This window comes from Macrosteles quadrilineatus, unplaced genomic scaffold (genome assembly GCF_028750875.1).
Source record: "Macrosteles quadrilineatus isolate MER2022 unplaced genomic scaffold, UCM_ALF_1.0 Scaffold_7__1_contigs__length_78375512, whole genome shotgun sequence".
Lineage (NCBI taxonomy): Eukaryota > Metazoa > Arthropoda > Insecta > Hemiptera > Cicadellidae > Macrosteles > Macrosteles quadrilineatus.
The window spans coordinates 73,877,248-73,896,445 of record NW_026542600.1 but is presented as its reverse complement, the minus strand read 5'-3'; the positions used below and the strand labels follow the sequence as shown (position 1 = coordinate 73,896,445).

General features: G+C 34.2%; 2 protein-coding genes across 3 annotated transcripts in view; one reads left to right on the top strand and one right to left on the bottom strand.

Moving 5' to 3' along the window:
• The window catches only part of LOC128998588 (uncharacterized), a 66,864-nt gene extending 65,094 nt beyond the window's left edge, over positions 1-1,770 (bottom strand). Inside the window, exon 1 of the mRNA XM_054424793.1 lies at positions 1,626-1,770. The gene's annotated coding sequence lies outside the window, so the exon portion shown is untranslated. The remainder of the gene's footprint in view (positions 1-1,625) is intronic.
• A 4,028-nt stretch (positions 1,771-5,798) lies between these two features.
• LOC128997994 (CTD small phosphatase-like protein 2) overlaps positions 5,799-19,198 on the top strand; it is a 36,799-nt gene continuing 23,399 nt past the window's right edge. The window contains exon 1 of one of the 2 annotated variants that reach the window (XM_054423892.1): positions 5,799-5,961. The gene's annotated coding sequence lies outside the window, so the exon portion shown is untranslated. Of the gene's footprint in view, positions 5,962-17,044; positions 17,146-19,198 lie in introns of those variants that run through there. The other variant, XM_054423893.1, reaches the window with a different exon arrangement.

Genomic DNA, 19,198 nt, shown 5'->3' with positions numbered 1-19,198 from the left:
AAGAGGTAGAGGCATTTGTAAATTCAACTGAGTGTTGATTATGAACTAGGCTACTTCAGTAGCCTAATTATTTAGACAGGTGAGGTAGGTAGGTGTTAAGCGGATTCGTGACTGTATTGAGTGTTTTGAAGTTAGGTTAGATTAGGAAGGTAAAGTTTAGGTTAGCCTATAATGAATTGAGTTGGTAATTTATGTTATCTCCAGACTGTTTTTGCACTCTGTAAAATGTGCAAAAAACACAATAAACAATAATTTTAAAAATACGCAGCATTATGGAAATTGTTATTTAAGTTATCATATTTTTAGCACATTTTAAAAAGTGCAAAAACAGTCTGGAGTTTAATGTATGTTATGATGCGCATTTATGAAATTATTGTTTAACTTATCGTGTAGCCTATTCATCACTTTTTTACAAAGTGCAAAAACAATCTGGAAATGACATAAATCAACAACTCCATTATAACCTAAACTTTAACTTCCCTAATCTAACCTACCTTCAAAGGACTTAATACAGTCACAAATCCATAAAACAACCAACCTACTTAGGCCTACCTCTCTTTTTCAACTTATAAAACAAATTTTAAACTGTGATGAAAAGTACATAACTTAACGTTACTTTTCCGTGTTTAGGCACGGTAGGCCTAAAGGGAAACTTTCCAGTCTAATTATATGGATGGAAATGTATCCGTTTCTGTGTAGACTGGGATAGGTGGCGTCATCCTGTAATCCAGTGACTAGGAGGTCACGAATTGTGGATATTTGTAGGCATGCACTGTGGATGCGATACCATAGACTAAGCAACACAAGTAGACTCCTCATCCCATTGTAAATTTTGAAGCTTCCACACTGATCGCTGGGGTAGACCACATTTTGTTTATATTATTTTAGGGTTATTTTATGATTTGTGCTTTACTGTTTGGTTATATAACTAGAAGACCAGTTATTCTTTATGATTAAATCGTTTTATATGATTAAATGAGGTTTTAAATGACTGAAATATCAAGAAACAAATTGTAAACAAAACATAACCTCTACAGTTGGACGTACAGAACAAACAATAAAATTGGCTTCAGCTGTTCCATAAGGATGACAAATCTACTAAGGGCGTATGATTTATCTATGGCGATACTCCCTGGTGTGGATTAATGTCCTGGATTAATGTCCGCACAAGTGAGTACTACGACAATCCGCACTACTATCCTGATAATTAGACCAATTCGTACATACCAAGGAAAAATGTGGTTCGGATTCCACTATAAACTGTAGGTCCCTTAGTTGCCATTAGCTGTATGGGCTATTAAGCCTAATTAACAGCTGTGTCTAAGGAATGTCGGCCTTAGTCACTAACAAGACTACAAGATCGCGCCATTCATCCTACACTCATCTCCATTCACTTGGCTTAAAATACCTACTGTGTATAGTCGCCATTTCATTGAACAGTATTAACAGTAGTGTGATGTAAAAAAAAGCAATATGGTAGCTACAATTGACAAATGTAAGTTCGGCCTACTAGCCTAGCAGTTAGGCTATTAGGCTTGGCTAACATTAATTGCCAATGCCAATTCTCTAAAAGCCTGTACGTAAAAAATAACCAAAAATAAATAGCCTATCAATACATTACTTACCTAAAAGCCTAGTAATGTCTTATTTATAACAATAGCCGAACAAGCAGCAATTAAACATAAACTTTTGCCGGCTAAACCAAGCACAATTTAAACATAATGCCGGCTCAGCTAAACGATAAAAAGCAACATCAACATCATAATAACATCATCCATTAGCAAGCCAAGCAATAAGCAAACGCAAAGCATTCGTTTCGTATTTTGTCAAGCAAAGAAGAAGAAGCAAAGCAGCTACAAGACCGTTCATGAAGGACCACAACCCCCCGCCACGGCGCCCGGGACAGCAGAATTATTGGTATCGAAACGGAACACGGAACATCCGAACTGAGGTCCGTGAAGTTGGCGTATCCACTTTTGATCATACCAATCGTTAGTTCATCGTTAGTTCTCGATAGTTCCCAATATTTACGTTATTTCTCAAAAAATAAAAAAAGTTACGAGGCATACAACGTGGTTACGCTAACTTCACAACTACACAATTTCCAGCGGGCACAGTTTTTTGAATATGAATGCTTATATCTATATACCAATCGTTAGTTCTTCGTTAGTTCTCGATAGTTCTCCAATATTTAAGTTAGTTCTCAAAAAATAAAAAATTTACGAGGCATACAAAGTGCTGACTTCACAATTATAACATTTCCAGCGGGCACCGTTTTCTGACTAAAAAAGCTTATATCTATATACTACCTAATCGTTAGTTCTTCGTTATTTCTTGTTGGTTCCCCAATATTATTGCTAGTTATTGAAAAATAAAAAGGCAATAAGGTCTTAAGCGTTGTTATGCCAACTTCACACCCAAAGCATTTCTAGCGTGCACCTTTGTATAACTAAATGTGCCTATATCTTAATATTAATCGTAAGTTTTATTCTGTTAGTTCTAAAAACATTTAAAAGTTGCAGCTGATGAGTTGAATCAGAATGAGGACACTAATTTCACACTTACAGAAATTCTAGCGTGCAACTGCATCTGACGAAAAGTTCTTTTTATTATTATTTTTGTATTTGCTATGCTGTTATTGTTATGTTTACTATATGGAGAGTTTGTTATGAATTTATATATTGAAATTTCATATTACTACATTAGAGCGATTTTCAAGTTTTCCTAAGCCGTGTCAAACGCCATTTCAAGTTCTTCCGTCAACAAAATAAGCTGTCTCCAGACATGCGCCACTCCCAAAGCACGACATATTTGCCGTTCGGTGATCTAGTTGTCTTCTTATTCGCCGATTAACGAGTAAAACGTCTGCACACATGTGTTGTTTTCCCAGCAACTGTTCGTTTCGGGAATGGCAAAAAAATCGTTCACTTTGGTGTGTGCAAAAATACTGGCAATGAACGGAAAACACGAGCACGAGCATTTGCTGTCATACTACTCGCGATTCGGCGAGTCGCTGTTCTGTACTTGGCGTAGGTACAGTCTGAAGCCGGCTATAGGCATCTTGAATAAAACCCCCTTTATGCAAATCATTAAACTAAATTTTAATTAATTATTTATTACTAGCAGAGTACCCGTACTTCATACGGGGTTGGAATATAATATAAAATGCTTATTTCAGTTATACGCAAGCTTTGCATTTGCAATTAGGGAGGACACAGTTTGATAAAATTTGTTTTTTTTTTAATTTACAGTATTCTATAGTATTTTACATCACCATAACCATAATGTTCTACCACTTCATCTAAACAATAGAGAAAAATAAATTATCAACAATTCGCAAAATATCACAAATTATTCATGACATGAAAAACATAAACATAACTGTAAACAATCCTACTTTGACAGTTCTCATTGCGAATCACAGTTTTTTGTTGCTGCTTAGTTCAAATTAGCTGTTTTCATAAATGCAAAAAAATATATAGTGCTGCACCCTGTTGGTAAATCTTATAACTTTTTAATGCTTTTCCATATCATAGAACCAACTTTTTTAGTTGAAATACGGCTGACTAAATTCTTACATTCCCTTTAAATATGAATACTCATAAGGTTAACATGGGGAATTACAGAGCCACTGGGGCGGAGCCCGAAAGGATTTTTGAGATAAGAATATGCCTATATGTTAATCGGGAATGTAAGCTATCATCATGCCAAATTTCAGCCCAATCCGTCCAGTGGTTTATGCGTGATTGAACTTCAAACACACAAACAAACAAACAAACACACAAACTTTCACATTTATAATATTAGTAAGATAACTTATTTATCATAAGTTAAAAATACGTATTCTCGGTGTATATTAATCTAACTCATTTAATTTTGAACGTATTTCTAAACTGTTTAATAACGACGCTGTGAATGTTTGAAAGAATAGTTGAGTGTACGTTTTTTAGAACTATCGAGAACTAACGAAGAACTAACGCTTGGTATTTAGTTATAGGCATTTATAGTCAGAAAACGGTATTCACTGGAAATTCTATAGTTGTGAAGTTAGAGTGCCCACTTTGTATTCCTTATAAACTTTTTGATTTTCGAGATCTAAAAACAATATTAGAGAACTATCGTGAACTAACTAAGAACTAACGATTGGTATATGGATACTGTATAAGCATTTTTATTCAGAAAACTGTGCCCGATTGAAATTCTATAATTGTGAAGTTGGCGTACCCACTTTGTATACCTCGTAACTTTTTTATTTTTTGAGAACTAACGTAAATATTGGAGAACTATCGAAAACTAACGAAGAACTAACGATTGGTGAATAGATATAAGCATTTATAGTCAGAAAACGGTGCCCGCTGGAAATTGTATAATTTTGAAGTTAGCGTACCCACTTTGTATGCCTCGTAACTTTTTTATTTTTTAGAACTAACGAAAAAATTTGGGAACTATAGAGAACTAACAAGGAACTAACGATTGGTATATAGATATAAGCATTTATAGTCAGAAAACGGTGCCCGCTGGAAATTGTATAATTGTGAAGTTAGCGTACCCACTTTGTACCCTATGCCTCGTAACTTTTTTTATTTTTTGAGAACCAACGTAAATATTTGAGAACTATCGAGAACTAACGAAGAACTAACGATTGGTATATATATATAAGCATTTATAGTCAGAAAACTGTGCCCGCTGGAAATTCTATAGTGAATTTAGCGTACCCACTTTGTATGCCTCGTTACTTTTTTTATTTTTTGAGAACTAACGAAAATATTTGGGAACTATTGAGAACTAACGATGAACCACTCTTTCTGACTTTGTCAGTCTAGCATTTTTTTTGTCTTTTTCCAGTCCCACATACTCTACGGCACTACGCTGTGGGGTCACTCACCAAGGGTGTATAAAATTCTTCTGTTGCAAAAGAGAGTGCTGAGGGTGCTGTGTGGATCTCATAATCTTGCACACTGCAGGCCTCTAAGAATAAGAATACGTTTATTGTCCTTCAGGCTACATATTTAAAGGCTATTTAAGGCTTTTTAGATTCTGACTGTATACAAGGCTGACTGTATATTTCAGTGTCTTGTAGCGATTGAATCAAATGAGCATGTTTATAATTATAATCTAAACTCAGAAGTGCTGCACTACTTCTTGCACAACTATTCCATTATAAACTGTGGCAATTTGCGTTTGCGTGTATCTAGATGCAGGCTTGACAAAGTACTAAAATATTTTCCTGTTGCAGGTATCAGATTTTATAATAGTATACCAATTCAGGTAACACGGCTGCCAAGTCAAAAATTTTCCAAAATCATTATAAAAAAAACTGGCTTCTAGAAAACCCTTTCTATAGCCTAAGTGAGTATAATGAAGCAGATTTCTCACCAATGATGATTGGACTTGAATAAAGTGAATAATAATAATACCGGATAGAACTAACAACAAACTTAGCTTCAGCTGTTCCATAAGGATGGGAAATCTACTAAGGGACTATGTTTTATCTATGATAAATCGTAGACTCCCACCTCCCACCTAAAATCATTTAAACCATTTAATCAACATTAGTGTACTCAAATGTTTCACCAACGTAAACCACTTATAAAACAGATGTCTTCAGATTTTGCAACGGGATGGGGAATCTACTAGCGCTACTCAAAGTCATAACATTATAATCAATAATAAATAAATTAATTTGTATGATACTATTTGCTTTCTAATGCTGTACCTCTTTGGTTAATGCTAAGCTTTTCCTGCCTCTATGCTTTAGAGAAGATACACCTACACCTACACCATCAACAACCAACCCAACACCTACTTCTAGTTCTACTTCTCTTTTGTTTATTTTATTGTATACCTACCTAGTTGTAGTTGTCAAGCTCCCTTTCACCAAAGCTAGAATTTTAAGAAGTGCGCTGCAGTGAGAAAACGGATATGTTTTATATTTGAAGATTGATGATATTTTTACAAACCGTAAGTAATTTTCATTATTTAAACCCTTCAGAAATTGCAATTTGTATTTAATTCTCATTGAATATCACTTGCATGGCGGATTTGCACTGCCGTTGAGTCCAATGTTTGACGCTAATTTTTCGCGGTCGAATGTTGTTTGTTTTGTATTGTATACCTTTCACTGACTGAACTTGAATGTTTCAGTTCACACTCTTTATGTTGTTGATAATATTTTCTTATGATATTTCATCAATACAACACCAATTAACTGTCACTGGGGTTAATTTAGCACTAGATATGCTTCGATCAATTGATTAAAGTTTAAATAACTTAGGCTACCAAGTTGCACTAAGGAGCTAAAACCGATCTACAAAATATTGATGGCTTAACTTAAAATAATCATCCTTGAAACTCATTTGAACGAACAATGTGGAAATGGCGTATGTGTAGCTAAACAATGTATTTAACTTAGCTAGATCCAATAGTCAATACTAGTACATAATTTGTTGGCTACAATACTTAACTTATTTAGGATCCAGTAGGCTACCCAGCTTAAAGAATTATGTCTGCTAGCCTCTCCTGACTACATTTGATAATTTTGTATTATACAGAGGCCACTTATTTTACAGCGCACTGCTGCGCTTAGGTTAGGTTGGTTATCATAAATATGTTTATATAACTTATCTTCATGCGTAGGCTTTGCGCCTACTTCATGCAAGCGGCCGTTGCCATTGAAATCCATGGTGATGGTTTTCGGCGTCAACTGCGTCGTCAGTTGTATTTCACTGCCAGACGTTTCGCCCTAACTATGAAGTGGCATCCTCAGTGGAGGGCTAGGCTGAGAGTTGAAGCCGAAAACCATCACCATGGATTTAAATGTTTGTATGACTTTCCTCATTTCGTTATGAATCGAACGATACCAGATGAGTCATAAAAAATTATGATAACCCAACCTACCCTAACCGCTACAGCGCACTGTATATGGGTGGCCTCAGTATATTACGTAAGTACGCAACATTTTGTCAGTAAACACTAAATAGGTAGGCTAGGACAATAAGACATTTTATTGGCCCTTAAGTAAATACAAAATACAATAGGTCTTGTCAATTTTATAATAAGGACATACGGTACCGTTGGGGCCTGCATAAAATAAGAAATTATATGGAAAGTCAGGTAGGCCTACGTACGATAGTGGGTTAGAGACTATTAAATATGAATCATAAATAATTTAAGGACAAAACGAGAACCAATAAAAATTTTGAGAACATAACAGGACACATATAGGCCTACATTCACTTTGTTTAATCCTCATTAATAAAGAGACCATTAACTGTGGACCAATGAACAACCTTTTGAAAATTAGTCTTAGCATCATGAATAACATTATCTGAGTTACTATTACCTGAAACCAAGGAAGTGTCATCCGCATAAACCCAAGAAAAACAATTTATATTAGCTAACATCACATATAATTAAAAATAATAATGGTCCAAGAATTTTTTTTTTAAAGAGGTTGGCGGCCTCTTTTAACCTTGCATTTGCCCGTCCACATAGACTAAGCGCCCGTGCGTGGATCGTTTGCAGCAAAGCAAGGAGTGAGCCGGTACAGTACAAAGGTGAACTGTTCTGATAAAATGTTATCGGTAGTGACCAGGATCCGAACCCACGACATCGCTGCCTTGGGCCCGAAGTCCGCGACGCTACCGACTGAGCCACCGACTCACTAAACCCCTGCAATTGAACCCTGCGGGACTCCTTGTCTAATATCTACAACCCTTGAACGGTCACCATTGACCTCTACCAACTGTGTTCTATTTTTAAGATAAGATTCAAAAAACTTAAGCTCAAAGTCTTTGATACCATAGAATTCCAACTTTTTTAGCAAAACTGGGCGTGAAACACAATCCTTACTCACACGCCTTACTCAGGCCGCACAATGTGACCAGAGCCTGACAGCCGCCCTCCATGGCTGATATCAATTGATTGACTAACCTATCAATTGCCATAACTGTTGATCACCCCTCCCTGAACTCAAATTATCATCAAACAGCTTACTTTGCTCAAAATAACTACATAGTTTATGCTTGATAATTTTCTCTAAGATCTTGGCGAGAATAGGAATACAGGATATTGGACGATAGCTTGCTGCCAAACTAGGTTTACCTTTCTTATAAACAGGTACAAACAGGTTCTTGAAAACTTAAGAACTTTTGGAAAACCCCAAACTAAAATACATAGATTAAAACAGGCCTACTGCTAGGATAGTCAGTAACTTAGATCTCTTCTTTGATGAGTTTATTAACTTTGACTATTCAACTTATTTCCATAATTTGAGGGGTTAACTTAAACCGATTAAGTTACTTAATCTAGATTTCAATCTGTAGCATTACAAGTAGGCGGTTACAAGAGAGCGAAGAATAAACCCTCCTGACAACTCTGTCCCCCGAATCCTCATTGGACTTAATCAAACCCGCTATTAGAATACGGTAGGTACCTTTAAGTTATACCATGCATCCATGGCTGACCAGTTTTTTAAAGACTGGATGAATTTCATCAAAATTTAAAGATAAAAAATTAACTTCAACACTAGAAAACTTTTAAAAAGATTTTTAAACATCTGATTTACAGCTTAGCCTAACTTATTATCATTAGCTAAGTGTTTTTTTTTTAATACACTGTTATTTATATCTAAAAATACTTAAGATAAAGCTAACAAGGATTTGAACTTTTGAGAAACCCGTAAGCCGCACACCTATTCAACCAAATACTTGAATAAGAGGTCTTAAAGTAAAAAACATCCCTGAAAAATATCATTTAAAAAAAAAACTCTCCTAACGACAGGAACCTCAAAAAAAGGGTTGAATTTATTAACATTTAAAATTATGAAGATGCATCTAGCTGTTCGATTTGTTTTTGTTTTAGTTTGTTTATTTACTTTTCCTTGAGTTAACCTTTTGATTATAGGCTACCATAGATTTCTATACTGCATCAAGATAATTACCAGTATGTTTTTCTTAAATGTGAAGATTGATTTACTAGGATTGTATTAAAATAAGCAATTACCGTACTACTTTGTCCAAAGCCACTGGCATCAATAGAGGTATATTGGTGCTATTCATGGGAAAAAGAGCTCAAATGGTCAAGAATTTTTCACGTATTAGAACAGTAATGGTATGGATCATAAACATAAAAAATGACGTCACTAGTTCAAACCACTGATAACATTAACATAATATGTTAAGCATATTGACATATTATGGTTTGGATGTTATTTGACAGTTATTTAAATAACAATACAAACTTTTTGTTTTCAGGCTAGTTGCGTCATTTGTATATGATCAATACAGTTTCTGTTATATATTTGTGTATCATCTTGTTACGTGCGTAATTAATTCTTGGTTTCAGTTTGAACATGTTTAAATATGTATTACCCACAGAACAAGCTAATTATTATGTGTATATGTATAAGTGTTCCATTACTTTTATCTTGCCAACTATAGAATGTTATGACTGTAGACAAGAAAAGACAGCATTTAGTTATAAATGAGCATTTAGTTACCGTAAATGTAAATACAACGGAATCAACCTACGGGGACGGCAGTGTTCTCGTATTAGCACCAACAGGTTGTGCTGCTTCTATTGTTAATGGCCAAATAACAATTCACTCAGCACTAAGATTGAATATACAAAATTTTAATAAACAAAAAATAGTGAAATTTTTAAGTTTTGACTCCTTTCAAGGTTTGATAAAGGTTTCTTGGGTGAGTCCCGTTGTTACACGGATTATGATATACACCCTATTAAATTAGTATTTGTAAAAATAAAGAGTATCTACTTAAAATACAATAACATGTAATAAAAAAATGTAAAAAACATGTAAAATTTATAATTTGATCAGAGATGCTTTTTATAGTCTATTTCAATTAAGAAAAAATTTTCATTTGTACAGCAGCAGGCTGTTTGGTCTTTGTGTGATAATTCGTTCTTGTCTGATGGGAGTGCACGTGCTGCTGATAAAGCCTTTTTCTTCACAATTAAGCAAATGTGTTTCCATAAATGTTGTTGATAAACACTACCTAGTAATTAATTTTGTTGTGTAAAAAGTCCCATCTCTTACCATGTTTATGTTATCGTAAGGGGTGCGCCTTAGCAGGTACACACTTGCTATTTTGTTGCTCTGATCTATTTTTGTATCATGCAACCTTGAGTTGCTAACTCATTGTTGGGACACTGACCTCACATCCTACATATCTTCTACCCCATAAACCCCTCAAACTAGTGATTTGACTAGCAGTGGTTTTACAGTTAGCCTACAGTTCTAATTATGATTTTCAAGTATGATAGTGATTTTAGCGAATTTCCCATATAGGGAATAAGCTATTACCCCAATATTCCAATATTTTTGCTCGTGGTACGTAAGACTTGGACCCGAGACCGATTTTCTTTTTTATTTTGATGTCCCTCGACGCAAAAAACACCATCCGTTCAAATTCAAATATACAGTATATATATATTTATATATATGTAGCCCTATATATATACATAACCGTTATAAAATTCAAACAACTTATATGTATGAAAACTACTTTTGCTAAGCATTACACCAGGGGACGACCCATGAGGAGTAGGTAGCCTACATAATCTTTAATGTAAGCATAGGTTGATATGCACATCATTTTAGAGGGTTAGTCAAGTAGAGTTCATTGCCAGAAACCGCATCTCAAAAGGTTCATCCGTTACAAAATGGCGGCAGTCCAAAGTTCTGGTGGAATATACCTGCACAGGCCTTAGTATTGGTAAATACTAGTAGGCTATTTAAAATTAGCTTGAGAGCTGAAATTGTATTAGTAAACTAGCTCATAGACTAATCATTCAATCTTAAAAACAAATTTAACCAGGCTTCAGCTTTCCCTGCTAATGTTGACTGTGAGCTAGTGTATATCAGGATTGAGACCCCTATATACGCATGACCAATTTGGGCAGACCTTTTTAAATACCAACAAACGGATTTAATTTTTTTTTGTCACTATTGAACAGCTTTAAAATTTTTTGTTCAGACTAACATTAGTCACTCACAAACACATATAGGCCTAGTTTTTTTTTTTTTTTTTTTTTTTTTTTTTGTGGAGAAAAAAAAACTAAATTTAAAATTCCCATGTTATTCTTATGGAGAATAAGTAAACTGTTGTAGTTTGCTTGTTTATGGACATATTTTGATAAAATAAATTTGGAAAATGCGTTTTACAAAAAAACACACTTTTACCCTTCTTGTTGCAGGAAACCTAAGTACTCGTTATAGTAATTATATTTAAATAAGGAATGAATTTAATATTTTCAAGGAGACTTTTTAGTGTAAATCCAATCAGGCAAATGGAAATTCTCTTAGTCTGCAGGTTTGCTGCGGCGGGGGTATATTACATGATGACAATGATTGGAGTGTCTAATCAAAATTGATCACAACAAACCATTTTTTATGTTTTAACCGTCCTTATTAGTCAGCAGTAATAAGTGTAGACATATTTTTACTTACCTTCCATATATTTTTTTCGGGTTTAAATTTTAGGCTTGAATCCCATCCTGGGATTTGTCTAAATTTATCCCGGGATCGTTTGATTTTAGAATTTTCACATTTTATAAAATTCAAGCCCACTAAAGTATTAAAATAATCTTAAGCATTTTGTAATGCACACTTTTTGCTGTCCATCTAAATTCAAACATAGTACCACATGGGACTTTTATCACTGTTTTTCTTATGAGCAGTGCATAGATTTTGATCAGCCGTTCTTGAATGAATGAAATACACACTAAAGAGGACACAAGCAACCACACTCGTGTAAATGTTACTGTTGTTCACTCCAAACAAATAATGTAAGTTTCACAGCTCTGTATCCTTTGACCACTGGGGAACAACCATGCAAATGCAAATCTTACTGCTCAGTTATATAAACCAAAAAATAGTACTGTATAAGGATAATACCCCCCCCCCCTCCATCCCACAGCAAACCTACAGACTAAGTGAATTTCCATTTTCCAGATTGGATTTTCAATAAAATATTCCCTTAAAATTGTAAGATTTATTCCCTAATTAAATAGCATTAAGTTGAACGAGTACCTTTGTTTGCTGGCTACGAGGCAGGTATTAAAGTATGGTTTTTATTTAAAACAATAGCATATCATTAAATAAGAAATTTTGCCAAATTTAAACAAAATATATCCATAAACAAGCAAACTAGAGGTCCGAGAAGTTGGCGTACCCATATTAGCGTATCCACTTTTGTTCATACCAATCGTTAGTTCTTCGTTAGTCCTCAATATTTTTGTTTGTTCTCTAAAAATAAAAAAGTTATAGCCGATAATAAGTGAGTACGCTAACTTCACACTTCCGGTTTCTAGTGTGCACCGTTTTCTGATGAAAAATGCTTAAACCTATTTACCCTAGATCTTCGTTAGTTTTCGATAGTTCTCCAATATTGTTGCTGAATCTCGAAAAATAAGAAGTTACGAGGCATAAAAAGTGGGTACGCTAACTTAACAATTATAGAATTTCCAGCAGGCACCGTTTTGTGATGAAAAATGCTTGTATATTTATATATCAATCATTAGTTCTCGTAAGTTCCCCAATATTTTATTTTGTTCTCAAAAAATAAAAAATTTATAAGACGTTCAACGTGGGTACGCTAACTTCACACCTATAGAATTTCCAGCGGGCACCGTTTTCTGACGAAAAATCCTGATATCTATACAGGGTGATTGATATAAGTGTGCCAGCCGTTTTATTCGAAAACCATAAGAGATATCAAAAAAAGTTAAATAGGATGTGCCTTGGACTTTTTATTAAAAAATTTTTAGTAAAGTCGAAAAAATTATTTTAGCTGCCATTTTTCCAATATGGCTGCCAACTTTGATTTTTCTTATGGAACACTCTGTATTTTATGATGTATTCTAGTAGAAAATGTAATTTTAAGACGATTTTATTCTTGTGATTTTTTTCATAAACCTAACCGTTTCAAAGATAATAATGGTTAAAGTTTTGAAATTTCTGCATGAGAAAGAGTTTCGATCAAGGCCTAAGCAAGCATGCCAGCTGTTTTATTCGAAAACCATTCAAAATTTCACAACTTAAACCATTATTATCTTTGAAACGGTTAGGTTTATGAAAATATCAATCACCCTGTATATAAATAATTAGTTCCTTTTTAGTTCTCGATAGGTCTCCAATATTTTTTTAGTTCTCTATAAATAAAAAAGTTACAAGGCATGAAAAGTGATTATGCTAACGCATTTATAGAATTTCCAGCAGACACCATTTACTGACGAAGAATGCTTAGATCTCTACAGCATACCAACGGTTACTTCTTTGTTTCTCTTGACACTTCTTCGAGATTTTCATTAGTTCTAAAAAAATAAAACAAAGCTAGGTATAAAGTTGTTCTTCATATGAATGTGTTAATTGTCAGATTAATGAAACCATTTATTACCGGCCATAACATTGTTTTAAATTTTTAGAACTGACGAAGATCCGGTAAAACTATTGAGAATAAACGAAGCAGTAACAATACGTATATTATAGATATAAATATTTTTCGTCAGATAAAGGTGCACACTAGAATTTGTGTAGGCCTACGTTCATTTTTTCCACCTTATATCTTTTATTTTATTTTTGGAGAACTAACATCAATATGGAAGAACTATCAAAAAATAATGAGGAACTAATTTATATATGGATTTTTCTTCAGAAAATGCGGCCCGCGGTAAAGTTTTAATTGTGAAGATAGCGTACCCACTTTTTATGCCTCGTAACTTTTTTTTATTTTGTAGAACTAGCAACAATATTGGAGAACTAACGGATGGTAAACAGATATAATAATTTTTCGTCAGAAAACGGTGCCCGCTGGAAATTCCATAGGAGAAATGTTAGCGTACCTACGTTGAATGTCTTGTAACTTTTATAATTTTTGAGAGCTAACAAAAATATTGGGGAACTTACGAGAACTAACGAAGAACTAACAATTGTTATATAGATATAAGCATTTTTCATGAGAAAACGGTGCCTGTTGGAAATTCTATAATTGTTAACTTAGCATACCCACATTTTATGCCTCGTAACTTTTTCATTTTTTGAGATGCAGGAACAATATTGGAGAACTATCGAGAACTAACTTATAGTAAATAGATATAATTATTTTTAATCAGAAAATAGTGTGCACTAGAAACCGGAAGTGTGAAGTTAGCGTACCTACTTATTATTAACTATAACTTTTTTTATTTTTATAGAACTAACGAAAATATTGGGGAACTATCGAGATCTAATGAAGAACTAACGATTAGTATGCACAAAAGTGGATAAGCTCTACAAAACAGTTTAAAAAGACTCTGCTAATTTAGGGGGGGTAAAATCATGATCAAAGCAACATGGTGGTCGTGGCAAGGATCCAACCATAATAAGGGAGGATTTGGAGTGGTGTTTGTACTAAAGTATTTAAACTGTTTTAATCAAATATTATATGTAATATTTTTTAATGTTCTATTTAATATAAAAATTAAATTAATTAATATTTACATCTTTATTATACACCCATTGTCAACCACTTACCATAGGCCTGAATTAAACAATGCTTAACACATTGTCTAATCCAGAGAGTAATTTATGTATTTTTTTTTTTCATGGTAAAACCTAGACCCGGGACTGATTTTTTGCATTTCGATGTCCGCAAACCTTACCAATTGGTTTCAATTTGTATATGGTGTCTGTGTACATGATAACTTGAGCAATTATGGTCCTCAAATTAATTTTATTAATTATTAATTTTATTTTATTATTTTATTTTATTAATTTTATTCTGATCAAATTTGGCATGAATGTGTAGGGTCATGGTCATATGTCATTTATTTGACCATTTACATTAGTGCATTGGCTAAGTCAGAAATATACAGTTTGTTTTATAAACTAGCACAACTTTTAAACTAAACAATATTTAACAATTATTCTTAAACAAAGCACACTATGTACCCGGGACTACAACAGGAAAAAACTCACGTACACGGTAACCTAGTAGCATTTACGCTCCTTTCACACTATACGATTTCGCTCGTACGAGTGTTAATCGTACGGGCAGATGATCGTGGGTCTGTTGCTTTCACACTATACGATTTGTAATCGTACGATTAAAAAAATCTTAACCCCCACTCCACTAGAACAGAGTTCATTGACATTTCAGTGGAAAGTTTTAAGTAGTATGGATCGCGAGGAAATTATTGCTACTTTAATAATTTATAGGAGAAAAATAAATTTAATAATAGTCGTATTTAAATTTGAGACGTGAGGAAGTGGGGATGTTTAAAACATTATTTCAAGACCTGAGAAATTACGAAGAAACGTTTTTCAACTATTTTTGAAATTCAAGAGAATCGTTTAAAGCTTCAAGATCAATCACATTCATAATTTTAACTATATAGACAAAACTGTAATTGAGGCGTCGAGAGGCCAAGGGAGATATGTGACTTTTTAAAAAATGCTGTCATGGTAACGGGTTTTGTTAAAAAAGGGTGGAATTTCAACAAATAATTCACTTATATCCCTTGGCCTCCAAACTAAACACCTAAGAGTTCGAAGCCAAGGGGTATAAGTGAATTTATTTTTATTTTTATTTATTTTTTTATGACCATGAAAAAAATACAATGACATTTTTTAAAAAGTCACATATCTCCCTTGGCCTCTCGACGCCTCAATTAATAACAAAAACTAAATAATAAAATACGGTATGCACAGGTAGTTCAACTCAATAATTAAACAATTAAACAACTGTAAACGCAAAATATCTGAAAACTATACGCAACAAACTGCACTTGAGGAGGGCTCCCGCACGACTACAATCGTGTAGTGTGAAAGGGGACATATGGTCACATGGCCACTAGCAGTAGACACGATTTTTACTCGTGCGGGAGTCGGATACCAACCGTGTGCACCTACGGTCGCTACGCGGGTGAAAATCGTACACGGTTGGTAATCGTATAATGTGAAAGGGGCCATAAGCTCCAATGCGTTACAACAAATACGATTAATAACCGCACGAGCGAAATCGTATAGTGTGAAAGGAGCGTTAGACACTGGTAATTTTGGAAGTATTTTTTTTTAATAACAGCAATTTTTAGGTAATTTGGCAATGCATTGAAAAACACTATACCGTTATAATAAATAACAAAAATTAAAAGGGTGGTTGAATGCTTTGGTATCTGTGGATTAAGACTGTTTCGCAAAGAATATGGGCATAATCTGGAACTTGTAAACATAGTAATGTTTTTTTTTTTTTTTTTTTTTTTATAAAAGAGAGTATATACATGGAGATGTTAAAATATTTGAATACGAAATAATTCTTTGCAGGAAGTTCGCAAGCTGAATTTGAAGGGCTTAATAAACTTGAATGAGTATTGCCACAGACAATGGATAACCCATTTTCTTTGGTGTCGCGAAGCAGCAATATTAGGTCATGTTAACAGTTATAGGGTTTTATAATTTTCAAAAATAAATTATTTAAATATGAAATATCAATTTCCATTTTTTTGCAGCCATCGAGTGTAGAGCTTAAAAGACAAACAGATTTAATGTTTTGTAGTTTTTTGTATGATAAAGAATGTTTCAACTAATTCTCAAAAATCTCTGAACATTTAAAACCCTTATAGACAATAGGTAAACGGTTGTAATTTACAGTTTTATTGAATTTTGCCTGATTATTTATCTTAACTATCTACATTTTATTAAAAACACGTTTTTCTTCCCTGTAGCAGCAAACCTATGTACAGTAGGCCTTCTTGTTTGTTAGTTGTTAAACCTGATGTTACTGAAATTGGGGAAATATTTAATTAAAAAATGTAATCGGGCAAATGGGAGTTCGGAGGTGTAGGTGGAGATGAATGTGCAGTACAGTATACACCAACTCTAGCGGTGGCGTTGGCGGTAAGCGACTGAAGTAAGTCACGTGACGGATTACGTCATCTGTCTCAGTGTAAGTTGGTTGGGAGTCGGAGAGACTATTCTGACTATTGATCACCCAGTACCAGCGCTTGCTCGCGCTCGGCAACCTTCGACAATTCCCGCCCGAGTTCGGCGTTTCAGGTCAATCTATCAGCACGGTGCTATCTCGTGTGTTAAGATGACATTTATTTTTTATATTCCCGTCACCGACAGTGGTTATTTCTACACAGCCAGTAAGACGATCAATATTTATGCCTGCTTTCCCTTATAGCTGTAAACTAGTGTCTGTTGGTGTTTGCCGGGTTCGAATGTTCGAATGTTTTGAGCGGCAAAATTGATTTGTAGCTTGGCGGCTTCTCATCCCCAGTATGATCTTGTAAATCTTGAATTGCCGCTGCAATGCTCTTTGGCGGTTGTACGTGTTTAGAATCCCGGGACAGCATAGTTTTACACGTTAATAATTGTTTATTTAACTCGCAAAATTGAAATAAAATAAATACTAATTTTCTGTGTTTATTAGAAATACAGCATGTGCATTGGTATTTTGTACAAAATAGAATTACATATATTATTCAATTTAAAATCCCACAATAAAGTGATGACCATAGCTCTTTTGTAAGATTGTCATAAATTTGTTTTTAAAATAATTGGCTTTTACGGTAAAAAGAATTTGTTAACTGCAGTTATGATTACTAATTACATGAAAGCTATACTGAGACAAGACAGAAACAGTATCACGTCAGACCTAGATGTCAGTATAGGCATACAGCATTAAGTTAGATCTCGGCGACAGTGTGATAAACATATAGCAAGAGCAGTGATAAAACATGTCGTTTGATGTTTGTTATGCTGTGTGTAACGTTGTCTTGCCTAATTTCATCTTTTGGCAAACTCTGTGACGTAGTGTTCTGCGCTTGCGCCGAGTCGGATTAGGAGTGATAAAATTGGCAAAGAAAAGTCAAGTATTTGGTATGATTAGTTGATAGAGTTTGGCTGATTTGGTGATCTACAATGCCTATACAAACAAACACTACAATACCCCCGCCGCAGCAAACCTGCCGACTGAGCGAATTTACATTTCTGAATTGATTTCCAATTAAATATATTTCAATAACATTAGGTTTAACGAGTACCTAGGTTTTCTGCTACAAGGAAACTAATAAAGTGTGTTTTTACTCAAATATTAGCTTAGTAAATTTACAATTATGAATTATTTGTGTTTTAAGCTCTTTAAAGAGGTCTAGAGAGAAATTGGGAAATTTTGTGTTTTGAGGGTCTAAAATTAGAAAACCCAATTTTTACCCGATAAAACCCCCCGTAAAACCCTGTTCCCATTGTCCGATCATGCTGGTTCGCGAACTCATTCAAGTGTATCCTGCCTTACACCTTTAAACCAAATTTCATCAAAATCCGACTAAAAATACTCAATTTATCGCGTTCACGGCCACACACATATATACATCACATAGGTTCACACATAGGTTCGGCGAAACCTATAATTTATAACATATATCTAATACCACTTATACCGTGTATTATCTATACACGGTAAATATATACAGGGTGTTTTTTTAAAAACTTGCATCTTTATTGATGTAAAAACCGCAATAGATAGAAATATGCAGTTTGCGGGAATCATCTATTGACGTAGGGGGACCAATTGTTTTGAATTCAACGTTACATTCACATTCCCCCCCTTTCCCCCCCTGACCCCAACTTATTTTTTTTAAATAGCAAGGTACCCCTTGTGACATATCAAATAAAAGAGCATGAAAAAAGAAAATGTTTGATGAAAAAAAATTGAAAATCGGTTCATAAATTTGTGAGATATGCCCCCCCTCAACCCCCCGGAACTTAATTTTTTTTAATAGCAAAGTACCCCTTGTGACATATCAAATGAAAGAGCATGAAAAAAGAAAAATTTTGGTGAAATTTATTTTTTATTTGTACCTTGCTATTAAAAAACAAGTTATGGGTAGGGGAAAAGGGGGGTGATTATCTCACAAATTCATGAGCCGATTTTAAATTTTTGTTCACCAAAAATTTTCTTTTTTCATGCTCTTTCATTTGATATGTCACAAGGGGTACTTTGCTATTAAAAAAAAATTAAGTTCCGGGGGGTGAGGGGGGGGATATCTCACAAATTTATGAACCGATTTTCAATTTTTTTTCATCAAACATTTTCTTTTTTTATGCTCTTTTATTTGATATGTCACAAGGGGTACCTTGCTATTTAAAAAAAATAAGTTGGGGGCAGGGGGGAAAGGGGGGGAATGTGAATGTAAC